At 52.2% G+C, this 25,943-nt stretch overlaps 1 protein-coding gene across 1 annotated transcript in view; it reads right to left on the reverse strand.

Annotated features, from left to right (window-relative positions):
• Positions 1-25,943, reverse strand: part of LOC138492751 (transmembrane protein 132D-like) — a 4,310,707-nt gene that overhangs the window by 711,894 nt on the left and 3,572,870 nt on the right. The window lies entirely within an intron of this gene.

A 25,943-nucleotide genomic window follows, 5' to 3' on the forward strand; every position in this document is an offset into this window, starting at 1 on the left:
AGCAGTGGTACACCTGCTAAATGCATACCTGCTAGATGCATACCTATAGGCACACAGCAGTGGTGCACGTGCCAGATGCATACCTGCTATAGGCACACAGCAGTGGCGCACCTGTTAGATGCATACCTGCTCGATGCATACCTATAGGCGCACAGCAGTGGCGCACCTGCTCGATGCATACCTTTAGGCACCCAGCAGTGGCGCACATGCTCGATGCATACCTATAGCCACACAGCAGTGGCATGCCTGCTAGATACATACCTATAGCCACACAGCAGTGTCACACCTGCTAGATGCATACCTATAGGCACACAGTAGTGGCGCTCCTGCTAGATGCATACCTATAGGTGCACAGCAGTGGCGCACCGGCTCGATGCATACCTATAGGCACAGAGCAGTGGCGCACATGCTAGATGCATACCTATAGGCACACAGCAGTGGCACACCTATTAGATGCATACCTATAAGTGCACTGCAGTGGCGTACCTGCTTGATGCATACCTATAGCCACACAGCAGTGGCACACATTCTAGATGCATACCTATAGGTGCACAGCCGTGGCACACCTGCTAGATGCATACCTATAGGGCACAGCAGTGGCGCACATGCTCGATGCATACCTATAGCCACACAGCAGTGGTGCACCTGCTTGATGCATACCTATAGGCACACAGCAGTGGCGCACCTTCTAGAAGCATACCTATAGGTGCACAGCAGTGGTGCACCTGCTAGATACATACCTATAGGGCTCAGCAGTGGCGCTCCTGCTCGATGCATACCTATAGGCACACAGCAGTGGCGCGCCTGCTAGATGCATACCTATATGCGCACAGCAGTGGTGCACCTGCTAGATGCATATCTATAGACACACAGCAGTGGAACCCCTGCTAGATGCATACCTATAGGTACACAGCAGTGGCACACCTGCTAGATGCATACCTACTAGATGCATTCCTATAGGTACACAGCAGTGGCACACCTGCTTAATGCATACCTATAGGCACACAGCAGTAGCGCACCTGGTAGATGCATACCTATAGGTGCACAGCAGTGGCACACCTGCTCGATGCATACCTATAGGCACACAGCAGTGGCGCACATGTTAGATGCATACCTATAGGCGCACAGCAGTGGCACACATGCTAGATGCATGCCTATAGGTACACGGCAGTGGTGAGCCTGCTAGATGCATACCTATAGGTGCACAGCAGTGGTGCACATGCTAGATGCATACCTATAGGTACACAGCAGTGGCGTGCCTGCTAGATGCATACCTATAGGCGCACAGCAGTGGCACACCTGCTAGATGCATTCCTATAGGTGCACAGCAGTGGTGCACGTGCTCGATGCATACCTATAGCCACACAGCAGTGGGACACCTGCTAGATGCATGCCTATAGGTACACAGCAGTGGTGCACCTGCTAGATGCATACCTAAAGGCACACAGCAGTGGCGCGCCTGCTAGATGCATACCTATAGGTACACAGCAGTGGTGCACATGCTAGATGCATACCTGCTAGATGCATACCTTTAGGCACACAGCAGTGGTGCACTTGCCAGATGTATACCTGCTAGATGCATACCTATAGGCACACAGCAGTGGCACGCCTGTTAGATGCATACCTGCTCGATGCATACCTATAGGTGCACAGCAGTGGCGCACCTGCTAGATGCATACCTATAGGTGCACAGCAGTGGTGCGCCTGCTAAATGCATACCTGTAGTCATACAGCAGTGGCGCGCCTGCTAGATGCATACCTATAGGCGCACAGCAGTGTCGCACCTGCAAGATGCATACCTATAGGCGCACAGCAGTGGAGTGCCTGCTCAATGCAGTCCTATAGGCACACAGCAGTGGCACACCTGCTCGATGCACACCTATAGGCGCACAGCAGTGGGGCTCCTGCTAGATGCATACCTATAGGCACACAGCAGTGGTGCACCGACTAGATGCATACCTATAGGCACACAGCAGTGGCGCACCTACTAGATGCATACCTGGTAGATGCATACCTGCTCGATGCATAACTATAGGCTCACAGCAGTGGTGCGCCTGCTAGATGCTTACCTGTAGTCACACAGCAGTGGTGCGCCTGCTAGATGCATACCTATAGGCGCACAGCAGTGGCACACCTGCTCGATGCACACCTATAGGCGCACAGCAGTGGGGCTCCTGCTAGATGCATACCTATAGGCACACAGCAGTGGTGCACTGACTAGATGCATACCTATAGGCACACAGCAGTGGCGCACCTACTAGATGCATACCTGGTAGATGCATACCTGGTAGATGCATACCTATAAGTGCACAGCAGTGGCACACCTGCTAGATGCATACCTATAGGCGCACAGCAGTGGTGCGCCTGCTAGATGCATACCTGTAGTCACACAGCAGTGGCGCGCCTGCTAGATGCATACCTATAGGCGCACAGCAGTGGCGCACCTGCAAGATGCATACCTATAGGCGCACAGCAGTGGAGCACCTGCTCAATGCATACCTATAGGCACACAGCAGTGGTGCGGCTGCTAGATGCATACCTATAGGTACACAGCAGTGGCACACCTGCTAGATACATACCTATAGGCGCACAGCAGTGGTGCACATACTAGATGCATACCTGGTAGATGCATACCTATAGGCACACAGCAGTGGTGCGCCTGCCGGAGGCATACCTGCTAGATGCATACCTATAGGCACACAGTAGTGGTGCATCTGCCAGTTGCATACCTGCTAGATGCATACCTATAGACACACAGCAGTGGCTTGCATGCTAGATGCATACCTGCTAGATGCATACCTATAGGCACACAGCAGTGGCACACCTGCTAGATGCATACCTGCTAGATGCATACCTATACGCGCACAGCAGTGGCACACCAGCTAGATGCATACCGTTAGGCACACAGCAGTCGCGCGCCTGCTAGATGCATACCTGTAGGCACACAGCAGTGGTGCACCTGCTAGATGCATATGTATAGGCGCACAGCAGTGGTGCACCTGCTAGATGCATACCTATAGGCGTACAGCAGTGGCGCGCCTGCTAGATGCATACCTATAGGTGCATAGCAGTGGCACATCTGCTAGATGCATACCTATAGGTACACAGCAGTGGCATGCCTGCTAGATGCATACCTATAGGCGCTCAGCAGTGGCGCACCTACTAGATGCATACATATAGACACACAGCAGTGGCACCCCTGCTAGATGCATACCTATAGGCACACAGCAGTGGCACATCTGCTAGATGCATACCTATAGGTACACAGCAGTGGCGTGCCCGCTAGATGCATACCTATAGGCGCAAGGCAGTGGCAAACCTGCTAGATGCATACCTATAGACACACAGCAGTGGTACCCCTGCTAGATGCATACCTATAGGTACACAGCAGTGGCGTGCCTGCTAGATGCATACCTATAGGCGCAAGGCAGTGGCCACTGCTGTGTACCTATAGGCATGCATCTAGCAGGGGTGCCACTGCTGTGTGTCTATATGTATGCATCTAGCAGGTGCGCCACTGCCTTGCGCCTATAGGTATGCATCTAGCGCGCGTGCCACTGCTGTGTACCTATAGGTATGCATCTAGCAGATGTGCCACTGCTGTGTGCCTATAGGTATGCATCTAGCAGGTGCGTCACTGCTGTATACCTATAGGTATGCATCTAGCAGGCGTGCCACTGCTGTGTGCCTATAGGTATGCATCTAGCAGGTGTGCCGGTGTGCCACTGCTGTGCACCTATAGGTATGCATCTAGCATGTGTGCCACTGCTGTGAGCCTTTAGGTATGCATCTAGCAGGTGCACCACTGCTGTGTGCCTACAGGTATGATTCTAGTAGGTATTCATCTAGCAGGCACCAAACTGCTGTGTGCCTATAGGTATGCATCTAGCAGGTGCGCCACTGCTGTGTGCCTATAGGTATGTATCTAGCAGGTGCGCCACTGCTGTTTGCCTACAGGTATGAATCTAGCAGATATGCATCTAGCAGGCGCGCCACTGCTGTGTGCCTATAGGTATGCATATAGCAGGCACGCCACTGCTGTGTGCCTATAGGTATGCATCTAGCAGGTTTGCCTCTAGCAGGCACGCCACTACTGTGTGCCTTTATGTATGCATCTAGCAGGTATACATCAGGAAGGTGGTCCACTGCTGTGTGCCTATAGTCATGCATCTAGCAGGTATGCATCTGGCAGGTGCATCAATGCTGTGCACCTATAGGTTTGCCTCTAGCAGGCCCGCCACTGCTGTGTGCCTCTAGGTATGCATCTAGCAGGTATGCATCTAGCAGGTGTGCCACTGCTGTGTACCTATAGGCATGCATCTAGCAGGGGTGCCACTGCTGTGTGCCTATCGGTATGCATCTAGCTGGTGTGCCACTGCTGTGCGCCTATAGGTATGCATCTAGCAGGTATGCATCTAGCAGGTGCGCCACTGCCTTGCGCCTATAGGTATGCATCTAGCGGGCGCACCACTGCTGTGTACCTATAGGTATGCATCTAGTAGATGTGCCACTGCTGTGTGCCTATAGGTATGCATCTAGCAGGTGCGTCACTGCTGTACACCTATAGGTATGCATCTAGCAGGTGCACCACTGCTGTGTGCCTTTAGGTATGCATCTAGCAGGCACGCCACTGCTGTGTGCCTATAGGTATGCATCTAGCAGGTGTGCCACTGCTGTGTACCTATAGGTATGCATCTAGCAGGGGTGCCACTGCTGTGTGTCTATATGTATGCATCTAGTAGGTGCGCCACTGCTGTGCTCCTATAGGTATGCATCTAGCAGGCATGCCACTGCTGTGTACCTATAGGTATGCATCTAGCAGATGTGCCACTGCTGTGCACCTATAGGTATGCATCTAGCAGGCATGCCGCTGCTGTACGCCTATAGGTATGCATCTAGCAGGTGCACCACTGCTGTGCGCCTATAGATATGCATCTAGCAGGTGCACCACTGCTGTGTGCCTTTATGTATGCATCTAGCAGGTAAGCATCAGGAAGGTGGTCCACTGCTGTGTTCCTATAGTTATGCATCTAGCAGGTATGCACCTGGCAGGTGCATCAATGCTGTGCACCTATAGGTATACATCTAGCAGGCACGCCACTGCTGTGTGCCTTTAGGTATGCATCTAGCAGGCACGCCACTGCTGTGTGCCTCTAGGTATGCATCTAGCAGGTATGTATCTAGCAGGTGTGCCACTGCTGTGTACCTATAGGTATGCATCTAGCAGGGGTGCCACTGCTGTGTGTCTATAGGTATGCATCTAGCAGGTTCGCCACTGCCTTGCGCCTATTGGTATGCATCTAGCGGGCACGCCACTGCTGTGTACCTAAAGGTATGCATCTAGCAGATGTGCCACTGCTGTGTGCCTATAGGTATGCATCTAGCAGGGGTGCCACTGCTGTGTGTCTATATGTATGCATCTAGTAGGTGCGCCACTGCTGTGCGCCTATAGGTATGCATCTAGCAGGCATGCCACTGCTGTGTACCTATAGGTATGCATCTAGCAGATGTGCCACTGCTGTGCACCTATAGGTATGCATCTAGCAGGCGCGCCACTGTTGTACGCCTATAGGTATGCATCTAGCAGGTGCACCACTGCTGTGCACCTATAGATATGCATCTAGCAGGTGCACCACTGCTGTGGGCCTACAGGTATGCATCTAGCAGGTGCGCCACTGCTGTGTGCCTATCGGTATGCATCTAGCTGGTGTGCCACTGCTGTGCGCCTATAGGTATACATCTAACAGGTATGCATCTGGCAAGTGCACCACTGCTGTGTGCCTAAAGGTATGCATCTAGCAGGTATGCATCTAGCAGGTGCACCACTGCTGTGTACCTACAGGTATGCATCTAGCAGGCACGCCACTGCTGTGTGCCTATCGGTATGCATCTAGCTGGTGTGCCACTGCTGTGCGCCTATAGGTATGCATCTAGCAGGTATGCATCTAGCAGGTGCACCACTGCTGTGCACCTATAGGTATGCATCGAGGAGGTATGCATCTAACAGGTGTGCCACTGCTGTGTGCCTATAGGTATGCATCTAGCAGGTATGCATCTGGCAAGTGCACCACTGCTGTGTGCCTAAAGGTATGCATCTAGCAGGTATGCATCTAGCAGGTGCACCACTGCTGTGTATCTATAGGTATGCATCTAGCAGGCGCGCCACTGCTGTGTGCCTATAGGTATGCATCTAGCAGGTGCACCACTGCTGCATACCTATAGGTATGCATCTAGCAGGGGTGCCACTGCTGTGTGTCTATATGTATGCATCTAGTAGGTACGCCACTGCTGTGCTCCTATAGGTATGCATCTAGCAGGCATGCCAGATGTGCCACTGCTGTGCACCTATAGGTATGCATCTAGCAGGCACGCCGCTGCTGTACGCCTATAGGTATGCATCTAGCAGGTGCACCACTGCTGTGCACTTATAGATATGCATCTAGCAGGTGCACCACTGCTGTGGGCCTACAGGTATGCATCTAGCAGGTGCGCCACTGCTGTGTGCCTATCGGTATGCATCTAGCTGGTGTGCCACTGCTGTGCGCCTATAGGTATACATCTAACAGGTATGCATCTGGCAAGTGCACCACTGCTGTGTGCCTAAAGGTATGCATCTAGCAGGTATGCATCTAGCAGGTGTACCACTGCTGCATACCTATAGGTATGCATCTAGCAGGGGTGCCACTGCTGTGTGTCTATATGTATGTATCTAGTAGGTACGCCACTGCTGTGCTCCTATAGGTATGCATCTAGCAGGCATGCCAGATGTGCCACTGCTGTGCACCTATAGGTATGCATCTAGCAGGCACACCACTGCTGTACGCCTATAGGTATGCATCTAGCAGGTGCACCACTGCTGTGCGCCTATAGATATGCATCTAGCAGGTGCACCACTGCTGTGTGCCTTTATGTATGCATCTAGCAGGTATGCATCAGGAAGGTGGTCCACTGCTGTGTGCCTATAGTTATGCATCTAGCAGGTATGCATCTGGCAGGTGCATCAATGCTGTGCACCTATAGGTATACATCTAGCAGGCACGCCACTGCTGTGTGCCTTTAGGTATGCATCTAGCAGGCACGCCACTGCTGTGTGCCTCTAGGTATGCATCTAGCAGGTATGCATCTAGCAGGTGTGCCACTGCTGTGTACCTATAGGTATGCATCTAGCAGATGTGCCACTGCTGTGTGTCTATAGGTATGCATCTAGCAGGTATGCATCTAGCAGGTGTGGTGCACCTGCTAGATGCATATCTATAGGTGCACAGCAGTGGTGCACCTGCTAGATGCATACCTATAGGCGTACAACAGTGGCACATCTGCTAGATGCATACCTATAGGTACACAGCAGTGGCATGCCTGCTAGATGCATACCTATAGGTGCACAGCAGTGGCACATCTGCTAGATGCATACCTATAGGTACACAGCAGTGGCATGCCTGCTAGATGCATACCTATAGGCGCACAGCAGTGGCGCACCTACTAGATGCATACATATAGACACACAGCAGTGGCACCCCTGCTAGATGCATACCTATAGGCACACAGCAGTGGCACATCTGCTAGATGCATACCTATAGGTACACAGCAGTGGCGTGCCCGCTAGATGCATACCAATAGGCGCAAGGCAGTGGCGAACCTGCTAGATGCATACCTATAGGTACACAGCAGTGGCACACCTGCTAGATGCATACCTGCTAGATGCATACCTAGAGGCACACAGCAGTGGCATGCCTGCTAGATGCATACCTAAAGGCACACAGCAGTGGCGTGCCTGTTAGATGTATACCTATAGGTGCACAGCATTGATGCACCTGCCAGATGCATACCTGCTAGATGCATAACTATAGGCACACAGCAGTGGACCACCTTCCTGATGCATACCTGCTAGATGCATACATAAAGGCACACAGCAGTGGTGCACCTTCTAGATGCATATCTATAGGCGCACAGCAGTGGTGCACCTGCTAGATGCATACCTATGGGCGTACAGCAGTGGCGTGCCTGCTAGATGCATACCTATAGGTGCACAGCAGTGTCACATCTGCTAGATGCATACCTATAGGTACACAACAGTGGCATGCCTGCTAGATGCATACCTATAGGAGCACAGCAGTGGTGCACCTACTAGATGCATACATATAGACACACAGCAGTGGCACCCCTGCTAGATGCATACCTATAGGTACACAGCAGTGGCACACCTGCTAGATGCATACCTATAGGCACACAGCAGTGGCGTGCCTGCTAGATGCATACCTAAAGGCACACAGCAGTGGTGCACCTGCTAGATGCATACCTATAGGTGTACAGCAGTGACGCACCTGCTAGATGCATACCTATAGGCACACAGCAGTGGCACATCTGCTAGATGCATACCTATAGGTACACAGCAGTGGCGCGCCCGCTAGATGCATACCTATAGGCGCAAGGCAGTGGCGCACCTGCTAGATGCATACCTATAGACACACAGCAGTGGCACCCCTGCTAGATGCATGCCTATAGGTACACAGCAGTGGCACACCTGCTAGATGCATACCTGCTAGATGCATACCTAGAGGCACACAGCAGTGGCGGGCCTGCTAGATGCATACCTAAAGGCACACAGCAGTGGCGTGCCTGCTAGATGTACACCTATAGGTGCACAGCATTGATGCACCTGCCAGATGCATACCTGCTAGATGCATAACTATCGGCACACAGCAGTGGACCACCTTCCTGATGTATACCTGCTAGATGCATACATAAAGGCACACAGCAGTGGCGTGCCTGCTAGATGCATACCTATAGGCACACAGCAGTGGCATGCCTGCTAGATGCATATCTGCTAGATTCATACCTGTAGGCACACAGCAGTGGCGCACCTGCTAGATACATACCTATAGACACACAACAGTGGCGCACCTGCTAGATGCATATCTATAGGCACACAGCAGTGGCGTGCCTGCTAGATGCATACCTACTAGAATCATACCTGTAGGCACACAGCAATGGTGCACCTGCTAGATGCATACCTAAAGGCTCACAGCAGTGGCACATTTGCTAGATGCATACCTATAGGTGCACAGCAGTGGCAAACCTGCTAGATGCATACCTATAGGCACACAGCAGTGGCACGCCTGCTAGATGCATACCTGTAGGCACACAGCAGTGGCACACCTTCTAGATGCATACCTATAGGCGCACAACAGTGGTGCACCTGCTAGATGCATACCTATAGGTGCACAGCAGTGGCACGCCTGTTATATGCATCCCTATATGTGCACAGCAGTGGCACACCTGCTAGATGCATACCTATAGGTACACAGTGGTGGTGCACCTGCTCGATGCATACCTGCTAGATGCATACCTATAGGCACACAGCAGTGGCGCGCCTGCTAGATGCATACATATAGGTGCACAGCAGTGGTGCACCTGCACGATGCATACCTATAGGCACACAGCAGTGGCACACATGCTAGATGCATACCTATAGGCGCACAGCAGTGGCACACATGGTAGATGCATACCTATAGGTACCGGCAGTGGTGAGCCTGCTAGATGCATACCTATAGGTGCACAGCAGTGATGCACATGTAGATGCATACCTATAGGGCACAGCAGTGGCCCACATGCTTGATGCATACCTATAGGCACACAGCAGTGGTGCACCTGCTTGATGCATACCTATGGGCACACAGCAGTGGCACGCCTTCTAGAAGCATACCTATGGGTGCACAGCAGTGGTGCACCTGCTAGATACACACCTATAGGGCTCAGCAGTGGCACTCCTGCTCGATGCATACCTATAGGCACACAGCAGTGGCACACATGCTAGATGCATACCTATAGGCGCACAGCAGTGGCACACATGGTAGATGCATACCTATAGGTACCGGCAGTGGTGAGCCTGCTAGATGCATACCTATAGGTACACAGCAGTGGCACACCTGCTAGATGCATACCTATAGGGCACAGTAGTGGCCCACATGCTTGATGCATACCTATAGGCACACAGCAGTGGTGCACCTGCTTGATGCATACCTATGGGCACACAGCAGTGGCACGCCTTCTAGAAGCATACCTATGGGTGCACAGCAGTGGTGCACCTGCTAGATACACACCTATAGGGCTCAGCAGTGGCGCTCCTGCTCGATGCATACCTATAGGCACACAGCAGTGGCGCGCCTGCTAGATGCATACCTATATGCGCACAGCAGTGGCGCACCTGCTAGATGCATATCTATATACACACAGCAGTGGAACCCCTGCTAGATGCATAACTATAGGTACACAGCAGTGGCACACCTGCTAGATGCATACCTACTAGATGCATACCTATAGGTACACAGCAGTGGCACACCTGCTCGATGCATACCTATAGGCACACAGCAGTGGCGCACATGTTAGATGCATACCTATAGGTACACAGCAGTGGCGCACATGTTAGATGCATACCTATATGCGCACAGCAGTGGCGCACCTGCTAGATGCATATCTATATACACACAGCAGTGGAACCCCTGCTAGATGCATAACTATAGGTACACAGCAGTGGCACACCTGCTAGATGCATACCTACTAGATGCATACCTATAGGTACACAGCAGTGGCACACCTGCTCGATGCATACCTATAGGCACACAGCAATGGTGCACCTGCTAGATGCATACCTAAAGGCTCACAGCAGTGGCACATTTGCTAGATGCATACCTATAGGTGCACAGCAGTGGCAAACCTGCTAGATGCATACCTATAGGCACACAGCAGTGGCACGCCTGCTAGATGCATACCTGTAGGCACACAGCAGTGGCACACCTTCTAGATGCATACCTATAGGCGCACAGCAGTGGTGCACCTGCTAGATGCATACCTATAGGTGCACAGCAGTGGCACGCCTGTTAGATGCATCCCTATATGTGCACAGCAGTGGCACACCTGCTCGATGCATACCTATAGGCACACAGCAGTGGCACACCTGCTTGATGCATACCTATAGGTGCACAGCAGTGGTGCGCCTGCTAGATGCATACCTATAGGTGCACAGTAGTGGCGCACCTGCACGATGCATACCTATAGGCACACAGCAGTGGCACACATGCTAGATGCATACCTATAGGCGCACAGCAGTGGCACACATGCTAGATGCATACCTATAGGTGCACAGCAGTGGCGCACCTGCTAGATGAATTCCTATAGGTGCACAGCAGTGGTACACATGCTCGATGCATACCTATAGCCACACAGCAGTGGTACACCTGATAAAATGCATACCTGCTAGATGCATACCTATAGGCACACAGCAGTGGTGCACGTGCCAGATGCATACCTGCTATAGGCAATGTCACACCTGCTTGATGCATACCTATAGGCACACAGTAGTGGCGCTCCTGCTAGATGCATACCTATAGGTGCACAGCAGTGGTGCGCCTGCTAGATGCATACCTATAGGTGCACAGTAGTGGTGCACCTGCACGATGCATACCTATAGGCACACAGCAGTGGCACACATGCTAGATGCATACCTATAGGCGCACAGCAGTGGCACACATGCTAGATGCATTCCTATAGGTGCACATCAGTGGTGCACATGCTCGATGCATACCTATAGCCACACAGCAGTGGTACACCTGCTAAATGCATACCTGCTAGATGCATACCTATAGGCACACAGCAGTGGTGCACGTGCCAGATGCATACCTGCTATAGGCACACAGCAGTGGCGCACCTGTTAGATGCATACCTGCTTGATGCATACCTATAGGCGCCCAGCAGTGGCGCACTTGCTAGATGCATACTTATAGGCGCACAGCAGTGGTGTGCTTGCTAGATGCATACTTATAGGCGCACAGCAGTGGTGTGCTTGCTAGATGCATACCTATAGATGCACAGCAGTGGCACATCTGCTAGATGCAACTATAGGCGCACAGCAGTGGTGCATCTGCTCGATGCATACCTATTGCACACACCAGTGGCGCACATGCTCGATGCATACCTATAGCCACACAGCAGTGGCACGCCTGCTAGATACATACCTATAGCCACACAGCAGTGTCACACCTGCTAGATGCATACCTATAGGCAAACAGTAGTGGCGCTCCTGCTAGATGCATACCTATAGGAGCACAGCAGTGGTGCACCTACTAGATGCATACATATAGACACACAGCAGTGGCACCCCTGCTAGATGCATACCTATAGGTACACAGCAGTGGCACACCTGCTAGATGCATACCTATAGGCACACAGCAGTGGCGTGCCTGCTAGATGCATACCTAAAGGCACACAGCAGTGGTGCACCTGCTAGATGCATACCTATAGGTGTACAGCAGTGACGCACCTGCTAGATGCATACCTATAGGCACACAGCAGTGGCACATCTGCTAGATGCATACCTATAGGTACACAGCAGTGGCGCGCCCGCTAGATGCATACCTATAGGCGCAAGGCAGTGGCGCACCTGCTAGATGCATACCTATAGACACACAGCAGTGGCACCCCTGCTAGATGCATGCCTATAGGTACACAGCAGTGGCACACCTGCTAGATGCATACCTGCTAGATGCATACCTAGAGGCACACAGCAGTGGCGGGCCTGCTAGATGCATACCTAAAGGCACACAGCAGTGGCGTGCCTGCTAGATGTACACCTATAGGTGCACAGCATTGATGCACCTGCCAGATGCATACCTGCTAGATGCATAACTATCGGCACACAGCAGTGGACCACCTTCCTGATGTATACCTGCTAGATGCATACATAAAGGCACACAGCAGTGGCGTGCCTGCTAGATGCATACCTATAGGCACACAGCAGTGGCATGCCTGCTAGATGCATATCTGCTAGATTCATACCTGTAGGCACACAGCAGTGGCGCACCTGCTAGATACATACCTATAGACACACAACAGTGGCGCACCTGCTAGATGCATATCTATAGGCACACAGCAGTGGCGTGCCTGCTAGATGCATACCTACTAGAATCATACCTGTAGGCACACAGCAATGGTGCACCTGCTAGATGCATACCTAAAGGCTCACAGCAGTGGCACATTTGCTAGATGCATACCTATAGGTGCACAGCAGTGGCAAACCTGCTAGATGCATACCTATAGGCACACAGCAGTGGCACGCCTGCTAGATGCATACCTGTAGGCACACAGCAGTGGCACACCTTCTAGATGCATACCTATAGGCGCACAACAGTGGTGCACCTGCTAGATGCATACCTATAGGTGCACAGCAGTGGCACGCCTGTTATATGCATCCCTATATGTGCACAGCAGTGGCACACCTGCTAGATGCATACCTATAGGTACACAGTGGTGGTGCACCTGCTCGATGCATACCTGCTAGATGCATACCTATAGGCACACAGCAGTGGCGCGCCTGCTAGATGCATACATATAGGTGCACAGCAGTGGTGCACCTGCACGATGCATACCTATAGGCACACAGCAGTGGCACACATGCTAGATGCATACCTATAGGCGCACAGCAGTGGCACACATGGTAGATGCATACCTATAGGTACCGGCAGTGGTGAGCCTGCTAGATGCATACCTATAGGTGCACAGCAGTGATGCACATGTAGATGCATACCTATAGGGCACAGCAGTGGCCCACATGCTTGATGCATACCTATAGGCACACAGCAGTGGTGCACCTGCTTGATGCATACCTATGGGCACACAGCAGTGGCACGCCTTCTAGAAGCATACCTATGGGTGCACAGCAGTGGTGCACCTGCTAGATACACACCTATAGGGCTCAGCAGTGGCACTCCTGCTCGATGCATACCTATAGGCACACAGCAGTGGCACACATGCTAGATGCATACCTATAGGCGCACAGCAGTGGCACACATGGTAGATGCATACCTATAGGTACCGGCAGTGGTGAGCCTGCTAGATGCATACCTATAGGTACACAGCAGTGGCACACCTGCTAGATGCATACCTATAGGGCACAGTAGTGGCCCACATGCTTGATGCATACCTATAGGCACACAGCAGTGGTGCACCTGCTTGATGCATACCTATGGGCACACAGCAGTGGCACGCCTTCTAGAAGCATACCTATGGGTGCACAGCAGTGGTGCACCTGCTAGATACACACCTATAGGGCTCAGCAGTGGCGCTCCTGCTCGATGCATACCTATAGGCACACAGCAGTGGCGCGCCTGCTAGATGCATACCTATATGCGCACAGCAGTGGCGCACCTGCTAGATGCATATCTATATACACACAGCAGTGGAACCCCTGCTAGATGCATAACTATAGGTACACAGCAGTGGCACACCTGCTAGATGCATACCTACTAGATGCATACCTATAGGTACACAGCAGTGGCACACCTGCTCGATGCATACCTATAGGCACACAGCAGTGGCGCACATGTTAGATGCATACCTATAGGTACACAGCAGTGGCGCACATGTTAGATGCATACCTATATGCGCACAGCAGTGGCGCACCTGCTAGATGCATATCTATATACACACAGCAGTGGAACCCCTGCTAGATGCATAACTATAGGTACACAGCAGTGGCACACCTGCTAGATGCATACCTACTAGATGCATACCTATAGGTACACAGCAGTGGCACACCTGCTCGATGCATACCTATAGGCACACAGCAATGGTGCACCTGCTAGATGCATACCTAAAGGCTCACAGCAGTGGCACATTTGCTAGATGCATACCTATAGGTGCACAGCAGTGGCAAACCTGCTAGATGCATACCTATAGGCACACAGCAGTGGCACGCCTGCTAGATGCATACCTGTAGGCACACAGCAGTGGCACACCTTCTAGATGCATACCTATAGGCGCACAGCAGTGGTGCACCTGCTAGATGCATACCTATAGGTGCACAGCAGTGGCACGCCTGTTAGATGCATCCCTATATGTGCACAGCAGTGGCACACCTGCTCGATGCATACCTATAGGCACACAGCAGTGGCACACCTGCTTGATGCATACCTATAGGTGCACAGCAGTGGTGCGCCTGCTAGATGCATACCTATAGGTGCACAGTAGTGGCGCACCTGCACGATGCATACCAATAGGCACACAGCAGTGGCACACATGCTAGATGCATACCTATAGGCGCACAGCAGTGGCACACATGCTAGATGCATACCTATAGGTGCACAGCAGTGGCGCACCTGCTAGATGAATTCCTATAGGTGCACAGCAGTGGTACACATGCTCGATGCATACCTATAGCCACACAGCAGTGGTACACCTGATAAAATGCATACCTGCTAGATGCATACCTATAGGCACACAGCAGTGGTGCACGTGCCAGATGCATACCTGCTATAGGCAATGTCACACCTGCTTGATGCATACCTATAGGCACACAGTAGTGGCGCTCCTGCTAGATGCATACCTATAGGTGCACAGCAGTGGTGCGCCTGCTAGATGCATACCTATAGGTGCACAGTAGTGGTGCACCTGCACGATGCATACCTATAGGCACACAGCAGTGGCACACATGCTAGATGCATACCTATAGGCGCACAGCAGTGGCACACATGCTAGATGCATTCCTATAGGTGCACATCAGTGGTGCACATGCTCGATGCATACCTATAGCCACACAGCAGTGGTACACCTGCTAAATGCATACCTGCTAGATGCATACCTATAGGCACACAGCAGTGGTGCACGTGCCAGATGCATACCTGCTATAGGCACACAGCAGTGGCGCACCTGTTAGATGCATACCTGCTTGATGCATACCTATAGGCGCCCAGCAGTGGCGCACTTGCTAGATGCATACTTATAGGCGCACAGCAGTGGTGTGCTTGCTAGATGCATACTTATAGGCGCACAGCAGTGGTGTGCTTGCTAGATGCATACCTATAGATGCACAGCAGTGGCACATCTGCTAGATGCAACTATAGGCGCACAGCAGTGGTGCATCTGCTCGATGCATACCTATTGCACACACCAGTGGCGCACATGCTCGATGCATACCTATAGCCACACAGCAGTGGCACGCCTGCTAGATACATACCTATAGCCACACAGCAGTGTCACACCTGCTAGATGCATACCTATAGGCAAACAGTAGTGGCGCTCCTGCTAGATGCATACCTATAGGTGCACAGCAGTGGCGCACCTGCTCGATGCATATCTATAGGCACACAGCAGTGGCACACCTATTAGATGCATACCTATAAGTGCACAGTAGTGGCGTACCTGCTTGATGCATACCTATAGCCACACAGCAGTGGCGCACATGCTAGATGCATACCTATAGGTGCACAGCAGTGGCACACCTGCTAGATGCATACCTATAGGGCACAGCAGTGGCGCACATGCTCGATGCATACCTATAGGCACACAGCAGTGGCGCGCCTTCTAGAAGCATACCTATAGGTGCACAGCAGTGGTGCACCTGCTAGATACATACCTATAGGGCTCAGCAGTGGTGCTCCTGCTCGATGCATACCTATAGGCACACAGCAGTTGCGCGCCTGCTAGATGCATACCTATATGCGCACAGCAGCGGAACCCCTGCTAGATGCATACCTATAGGTACACAGCAGTGGCACACCTGCTAGATGCATACCTACTAGATGCATATCTATAGGTACACAGCAGTGGCACACCTGCTCGATGCATACCTATAGGCACACGGCAGTGGCGCACATGTTAGATGCATACCTATAGGCGCACAGCAGTGGCACACATGCTAGATGCATGCCTATAGGTACACGGCAGTGGTGAGCCTGCTAGATGCATACCTATAGGTGCACAGCAGTGGCGCACATGCTAGATGCATACCTATAGGTACACAGCAGTGGCATGCCTGCTAGATGCATACCTATAGGCGCACAGCAGTGGCACACCTGCTAGATGCATTCCTATAGGTGCACAGCAGTGGTGCACATGCTCGATGCATACCTATAGCCACACAGAAGTGGCACACCTGCTAGATGCATACCTATAGGTACGCAGCCGTGGTGCACCTGCTAGATGCATACCTATAGGCACACAGCAGTGGCACGCCTGCTAGATGCATACCTATAGGTACACAGCAGTGGTGCACCTGCTAGATGCATACCTGCTAGATGCATACCTATAGGCACACAGCAGTGGCACACCTTTTAGATGCATACCTGCTCGATGCATACCTATAGGTGCACAGCAGTGGCGCACCTGCTAGATGCATACCTATAGGCGCACAGCAGTGGCGCACATGCTAGATGCATACCTATAGGTACACAGCAGTGGCATGCCTGCTAGATGCATACCTATAGGCGCCCAGCAGTGGCACACCTGCTAGATGCATTCCTATAGGTGCACAGCAGTGGTGCACATGCTCGATGCATACCTATAGCCACACAGCAGTGGCACACCTGCTAGATGCATACCTATAGGTACGAAGCAGTGGTGCACCTGCTAAGTGCATGCCTATAGGCACACAGCAGTGGCGCGCCTGCTAGATGCATACCTATAGGTACACAGCAGTGGTGCACCTGCTAGATGCATGCCTGCTAGATGCATACCTTTAGGCACACAGCCTTGGTGCACTTGCCAGATGCATACCTGCTAGATGCATACCTATAGGCACACAGCAGTGGCATACCTGTTAGATGCATACCTGCTCGATGCATACCTATAGGTGCACAGCAGTGGTGCACCTGCTAGATGCATACCTATAGGTGCACAGCAGTGTCGCACCTGCAAGATGCATACCTATAGGCGCACAGCAGTGTCACACCTGCAAGATGCATACCTATAGTCACACAGCAGTGGAGTGCCTGCTCAATGCAGTCCTATAGGCACACAGCAGTGGCGCGTCTGCTAGATGCATACCTATAGGTACACAGCAGTGGCACACCTGCTAGATACATACCTATAGGCGAACAGCAGTGGCGCGCATGCTAGATGCATACCTATAGGTGCACAGCAGTGGCACACCTGCTCGATGCACACCTATAGGTGCACAGCAGTGGGGCTCCTGCTAGATGTATACCTATAGGCACACAGCAGTGGTGCACCGACTAGATGCATACCTATAGGCACACAGCAGTGGCGCACCTACTAGATGCATACCTGGTCGATGCATACCTGCTCGATGCATACGTATAAGTGCACAACAGTGGCACACCTGCTAGATGCATAACTATAGGCGCACAGCAGTGGTGCGCCTGCTTGATGCATACCTGTAGTCATACAGCAGTGGTGCACCTGCTCGATGCATACCTATAGGCACACAGCAGTGGCGCACCTGCTTGATGCATACCTATAGGTGCACAGCAGTGGTGCGCCTGCTAGATGCATACCTTTAGGTGCACAGTAGCTGCGCACCTGCACGATGCATACCTATAGGCACACAGCAGTGGCACACATGCTAGATGCATACCTATAGGCGCACAGCAGTGGCACACATGCTAGATGCATACCTATAGGTGCACAGCAGTGGTGCGCCTGCTAGATGCATACCTGTAGTCACACAGCAGTGGTGCACCTGCTCGATGCATACCTATAGGCACACAGCAGTGGCACACCTGCTTGATGCATACCTATAGGTGCACAGCAGTGGTGCACCTGCTAGATGCATACCTATAGGTGCACAGTAGTGGCGCACCTGCACGATGCATACCTATAGGCACACAGCAGTGGCACACATGCTAGATGCATACCTATAGGCGCACAGCAGTGGCACACATGCTAGATGCATACCTAAAGGTGAACAGCAGTGGCGCACCTGCTAGATGAATTCCTATAGGTGCACAGCAGTGGTACACATGCTCGATGCATACCTATAGCCACACAGCAGTGGTACACCTGATAAAATGCATACCTGCTAGATGCATACCTATAGGCACACAGCAGTGGTGCACGTGCCAGATGCATACCTGCTATAGGCAGTGTCACACCTGCTAGATGCATACCTATAGGCACACAGTAGTGGCGCTCCTGCTAGATGCATACCTATAGGTGCACAGCAGTGGCGCACCTGCTCGATGCACACCTATAGGCACACAGCAGTGGCGCACATGCTAGATGCATAACTATAGGCACACAGCAGTGGCACACCTATTAGATGCATACCTATAAGTGCACAGCAGTGGCGTACCTGCTTGATGCATACCTATAGCCACACAGCAGTGGCGCACATGCTAGATGCATACCTATAGGTGCACAGCAGTGGCACACCTGCTAGATGCATACCTATAGGGCACAGCAGTGGCGCACATGCTCGATGCATACCTATAGGCACACAGCAGTGGTGCACCTGCTTGATGCATACCTATAGGCACACAGCAGTGGTGCGCCTTCTAGAAGCATACCTATAGGTGCACAGCAGTGGTGCACCTGCTAGATACACACCTATAGGGCTCAGCAGTGGCGCTCCTGCTCGATGCATACCTATAGGCACACAGCAGTGGTGCGCCTGCTAGATGCATATCTATATACACACAGCAGTGGAACCCCTGCTAGATGCATACCTATAGGTACACAGCAGTGGCACACCTGCTAGATGCATACCTACTAGATGCATACCTATAGGTACACAGTAGTGGCACACCTGCTAGATGCATACCTACTAGATGCATACCTATAGGTACACAGCAGTGGCACACCTGCTCGATGCATACCTATAGGCACACAACAGTAGCGCACCTGCTAGATGCATACCTATAGGTGCACAGCAGTGGCACACCTGCTCGATGCATACCTATAGGCACACAGCAGTGGCGCACATGTTAGATGCATACCTATAGGCGCACAGCAGTGGTACACATGCTAGATACATGCCTATAGGTACACGGCAGTGGTGAGCCTGCTAAATGCATACCTATAGGTGCACAGCAGTGGCGCACATGCTAGATGCATACCTATAGGTACACAGCAGTGGCGTGCCTGCTAGACGCATACCTATAGGCGCACAGCAGTGGCACACCTGCTAGATGCATTCCTATAGGTGCACAGCAGTGGTGCACATGCTTGATGCATACCTATAGCCACACAGCAGTGGCACACCTGCTAGATGCATACCTATAGGTACGCAGCAGTGGTGCACCTGCTAGATGCATACCTATAGGCACACAGCAGTGGCGCGCCTGCTAGATGCATACCTATAGGTACACAGCAGTGGCGCGCCTGCTAGATGCATACCTATAGGTACACAGCAGTGGTGCACCTGCTAGATGCATACCTGCTAGATGCATACATTTAGGCACACAGCAGTGGTGCACTTGCCAGATGCATACCCGCTAGATGCATACCTATAGGCACACAGCAGTGGCACACCTGTTAGATGCATACCGGCTCGATGCATACCTATAGGTGCACAGCAGTGGCGCACCTGCTAGGTGCATACCTATAGGCGCACAACAGTGGTGCGCCTGCTAAATGCATACCTGTAGTCACACAGCAGTGGGGCACCTGATAGATGCATACCTATAGATACCCAGCAGTGGCACCCTGCTAGCTGCTAGATGCATACCTATAGGCACACAGCAGTGGGGCACCTGCTAGATGCATACCTATAGGCAAACAGTAGTGGCGCTCCTGCTAGATGCATACCTATAGGTGCACAGCAGTGGCGCACCTGCTCGATGCATACCTATAGGCACACAGCAGTGGCGCACATGCTAGATGCATACCTATAGTCACACAGCAGTGGCACACCTATTAGATGCATACCTATAAGTGCACAGCAGTGGCGTACCTGCTTGATGCATACCTATAGCCACACAGCAGTGGCGCACATGCTAGATGCATACCTATAGGGCACAGCAGTGGCGCACATGCTCGATGCATACCTATAGGCACACAGCAGTGGCGCACATGCTTGATGCATACCTATAGGCACACAGCAGTGGCGCGCCTTCTAGAAGCATACCTATAGGTGCACAGCAGTGGTGCACCTGCTAGATACATAACTATAGGGCTCAGCAGTGGCGCTCCTGCTCGATGCATGCCTATAGGCACACAGCAGTGGCGCGCCTGCTAGATGCATACCTATAGGTGCACAGTAGTGGCGCACCTGCACGATGCATACCTATAGGCACACAGCAGTGGCACACATGCTAGATGCATACCTATAGGTGCACAGCAGTGGCACACATGCTAGATGCATACCTATAGGTGCACAGCAGTGGTGCGCCTGCTAGATGCATACCTGTAGTCACACAGCAGTGGTGCACCTGCTCGATGCATACCTATAGGCACACAGCAGTGGCACACCTGCTTGATGCATACCTATAGGTGCACAGCAGTGGTGCGCCTGCTAGATGCATACCTATAGGTGCACAGTAGTGGCACACCTGCACGATGCATACCTATAGGCACACAGCAGTGGAACACATGCTAGATGCATACCTATAGGCGCACAGCAGTGGCACACATGCTAGATGCATACCTATAGGTGCACAGCAGTGGCGCACCTGCTAGATGAATTCCTATAGGTGCACAGCAGTGGTACACATGCTCGATGCATACCTATAGCCACACAGCAGTGGTACACCTGCTAAATGCATACCTGCTAGATGCATACCTATAGGCACACAGCAGTGGTGCACGTGCCAGATGCATACCTGCTATAGGCAGTGTCACACCTGCTAGATGCATACCTATAGGCACACAGTAGTGGCGCTCCTGCTAGATGCATACCTATAGGTGCACAGCAGTGGCGCACCTGCTCGATGCACACCTATAGGCACACAGCAGTGGCGCACATGCTAGATGCATACCTATAGGCACACAGCAGTGGCACACCTATTAGATGCATACCTATAAGTGCACAGCAGTGGCGTACCTGCTTGATGCATACCTATAGCCACACAGCAGTGGCGCACATGCTAGATGCATACCTATAGGTGCACAGCAGTGGCACACCTGCTAGATGCATACCTATAGGGCACAGCAGTGGCGCACATGCTCGATGCATACCTATAGGCACACAGCAGTGGTGCACCTGCTTGATGCATACCTATAGGCACACAGCAGTGGCGCGCCTTCTAGAAGCATACCTATAGGTGCACAGCAGTGGTGCACCTGCTAGATACACACCTATAGGGCTCAGCAGTGGCGCTCCTGCTCGATGCATACCTTAAGGCACACAGCAGTGGCGCGCCTGCTAGATGCATATCTATATACACACAGCGGTGGAACCCCTGCTAGATGCATACCTATAGGTACACAGCAGTGGCACACCTGCTAGATGCATACCTACTAGATGCATACCTATAGGTACACAGCAGTGGCACACCTGCTAGATGCATACCTACTAGATGCATACCTATAGGTACACAGCAGTGGCACACCTGCTCGATGCATACCTATAGGCACACAACAGTAGCGCACCTGCTAGATGCATACCTATAGGTGCACAGCAGTGGCACACCTGCTCGATGCATACCTATAGGCACACAGCAGTGGCGCACATGTTAGATGCATACCTATAGGCGCACAGCAGTGGTACACATGCTATATGCATGCCTATAGGTACACGGCAGTGGTGAGCCTGCTAAATGCATACCTATAGGTGCACAGCAGTGGCGCACATGCTAGATGCATACCTATAGGTACACAGCAGTGGCGTGCCTGCTAGATGCATACCTATAGGCGCACAGCAGTGCCACACCTGCTAGATGCATTCCTATAGGTGCACCGCAGTGGTGCACATGCTTGATGCATACCTATAGCCACACAGCAGTGGCACACCTGCTAGATGCATACCTATAGGTACGCAGCAGTGGTGCACCTGCTAGATGCATACCTATATGCACACAGCAGTGGCGCGCCTGCTAGATGCATACCTATAGGTACACAGCAGTGGCGCGCCTGCTAGATGCATACCTATAGGTACACAGCAGTGGTGCACTTGCCAGATGCATACCCGCTAGATGCATACCTATAGGTGCACAGCAGTGGCGCACCTGCTAGATGCATACCTATAGGCGCACAACAGTGGTGCGCCTGCTAAATGCATACCTGTAGTCACACAGCAGTGGGGCACCTGATAGATGCATACCTATAGATACCCAGCAGTGGCACCCTGCTAGATGCATACCTATAGGCACACAGCAGTGGCACACATGCTAGATGCATACCTATAGGCACACAGCAGTGGCACACATGCTAGATGCATACCTATAGGTGCACAGCAGTGGCGCACCTGCTAGATGCATTCCTATAGGTGCACAGCAGTGGTACACATGCTCGATGCATACCTATAGCCACACAGCAGTGGTACACCTGCTAAATGCATACCTGCTAGATGCATACCTATAGGCACACAGCAGTGGTGCACGTGCCAGATGCATACCTGCTATAGGCACACAGCAGTGGTGCACCTGTTAGATGCATACCTGCTCGATGCATACCTATAGGCGCACAGCAGTGGCGCACCTGCTGGATGCATACCTTTAGGCACACAGCAGTGGCGCACATGCTAGATGCATACCTATAGTCACACAGCAGTGGCACACCTATTAGATGCATACCTATAAGTGCACAGCAGTGGCACACTTGCTAGATGCATACTTATAGGCGCAAAGCAGTGGTGTGCTTGCTAGATGCATACCTATAGATGCACAGCAGTGGCACATCTGCTAGATGCAACTATAGGCGCACAGCAGTGGTGCATCTGCTCGATGCATATCTATAGGCACACAGCAGTGGCGCACATGCTCGATGCATACCTATAGCCACACAGCAGTGGCACGCCTGCTAGATACATACCTATAGCCACACATCAGTGTCACACCTGCTAGATGCATACCTATAGGCAAACAGTAGTGGCGCTCCTGCTAGATGCATACCTATAGGTGCACAGCAGTGGCGCACCTGCTCGATGCATACCTATAGGCACACAGCAGTGGCGCACATGCTAGATGCATACCTATAGTCACACAGCAGTGGCACAACTATTAGATGCATACCTATAAGTGCACAGCAGTGGCGTACCTGCTTGATGCATACCTATAGCCACACAGCAGTGGCGCACATGCTAGATGCATACCTATAGGGCACAGCAGTGGCGCACATGCTCGATGCATACCTATAGGCACACAGCAGTGGTGCACATGCTTGATGCATACCTATAGGCACACAGCAGTGGCGCGCCTTCTAGAAGCATACCTATAGGTGCACAGCAGTGGTGCACCTGCTAGATACATAACTATAGGGCTCAGCAGTGGCGCTCCTGCTCGATGCATGCCTATAGGCACACAGCAGTGGCGCGCCTGCTAGATGCATACCTTTATGCGCACAGCAGTGGTGCACCTGCTAGATGCATATCTATAGACACACAGCAGTGGAACCCCTGCTAGATGCAGACCTATAGGTACACAGCAGTGGCACACCTGCTCGATGCATACCTATAGGCACACAGCAGTAGCGCACCTGCTAGATGCATACCTATAGGTGCACAGCAGTGGCACACCTGCTCGATGCATACCAATAGGCACACAGCAGTGGCGCACATGTTAGATGCATACCTATAGGTGCACAGCAATGGCACACATGCTAGATGCATGCCTATAGGTACACGGCAGTGGTGAGCCTGCTAGATGCATACCTATAGGTGCACAGCAGTGGCGCACATGCTAGATGCATACCTATAGGTACACAGCAGTGGCATGCCTGCTAGATGCATACCTATAGGCGCACAGCAGTGGCACACCTGCTAGATGCATTCCTATAGGTGCACAGCAGTGGTGCACATGCTCGATGCATAACTATAGCCACACAGCACTGGCACACCTGCTAGATGCATACCTATAGGTACGCAGCAGTGGTGCACCTGCTAGATGCATACCTATAGGCACACAGCAGTGGCGCGCCTGCTAGATGCATACCTATAGGTACACAGCAGTGGTGCACCTGCTAGATGCATACCTGCTAGATGCATACCTTTAGGCACACAGCAGTGGTGCACTTGCCAGATGCATACCTGCTAGATGCATACATATAGGCACACAGCAGTGGCACACCTGCTAGATGCATACCTGCTCGATGCATACCTATAGGTGCACAGCAGTGGCGCACCTGCTAGATGCATACCTATAGGCGCACAGCAGTGCTGCGCCTGCTAAATGCATACCTATGGGCACACAGCAGTGGAGTGCCTGCTCAATGCAGTCCTATAGGCACATAGCAGTGGCGCGCCTGCTAGATGCATACCTATAGGTGCACAGCAGTGGCACACCTGCTCGATGCACACCTATTGGCGCACAGCAGTGGGGCTCCTGCTAGATGCATACCTATAGGCACACAGCAGTGGTGCACCAACTAGATGCATACCTATAGGCACACAGCAGTGGCGCACCTACTAGATGCATACCTGGTAGATGCATACCTGCACAATGCATACCTATAAGTGCACAGCAGTGGCACACCTGCTAGATGCATACCTATAGGCGCAGAGCAGTGGTGCGCCTGCTAGATGCATACCTGTAGTCACACAACAGTGGCGCGCCTGCTAGATGCATACCTATAGGCGCACAGCAGTGGCGCACCTGCAAGATGCATACCTATAGACGCACAGCAGTGGAGCACCTGCTCAATGCATACCTATAGGCACACAGCAGTGGCGCGGCTGCTAGATGTATACCTATAGGTACACAGCAGTGGCACACCTGCTAGATACATACCTATAGGCGCACAGCAGTGACGCGCCTGCTAGATGCATACCTATAGGTGCACAGCAGTGGCACACCTGCTCGATGCACACCTATAGGTGCACAGCAGTGGGGCTCCTGCTCGATGCATACCTCTAGGCACACAGCAGTGGCACACAGCAGTGGTGCACCGACTAGATGCATACCTATAGGCACACAGCAGTGGCGCACCTACTAGATGCATACCTGGTAGATGCATACCTATAGGCACACAGCAGTGGTGCGCCTGCCGGAGGCATACCTGCTAGATGCATACCTATAGGCACACAGTAGTGGTGCATCTGCCAGTTGCATACCTGCTAGATG

Source organism: Ambystoma mexicanum, chromosome 10 (assembly GCF_040938575.1).
Source record: "Ambystoma mexicanum isolate Mex_15411 chromosome 10, UKY_AmexF1_1, whole genome shotgun sequence".
NCBI classification, from domain to species: domain Eukaryota; kingdom Metazoa; phylum Chordata; class Amphibia; order Caudata; family Ambystomatidae; genus Ambystoma; species Ambystoma mexicanum.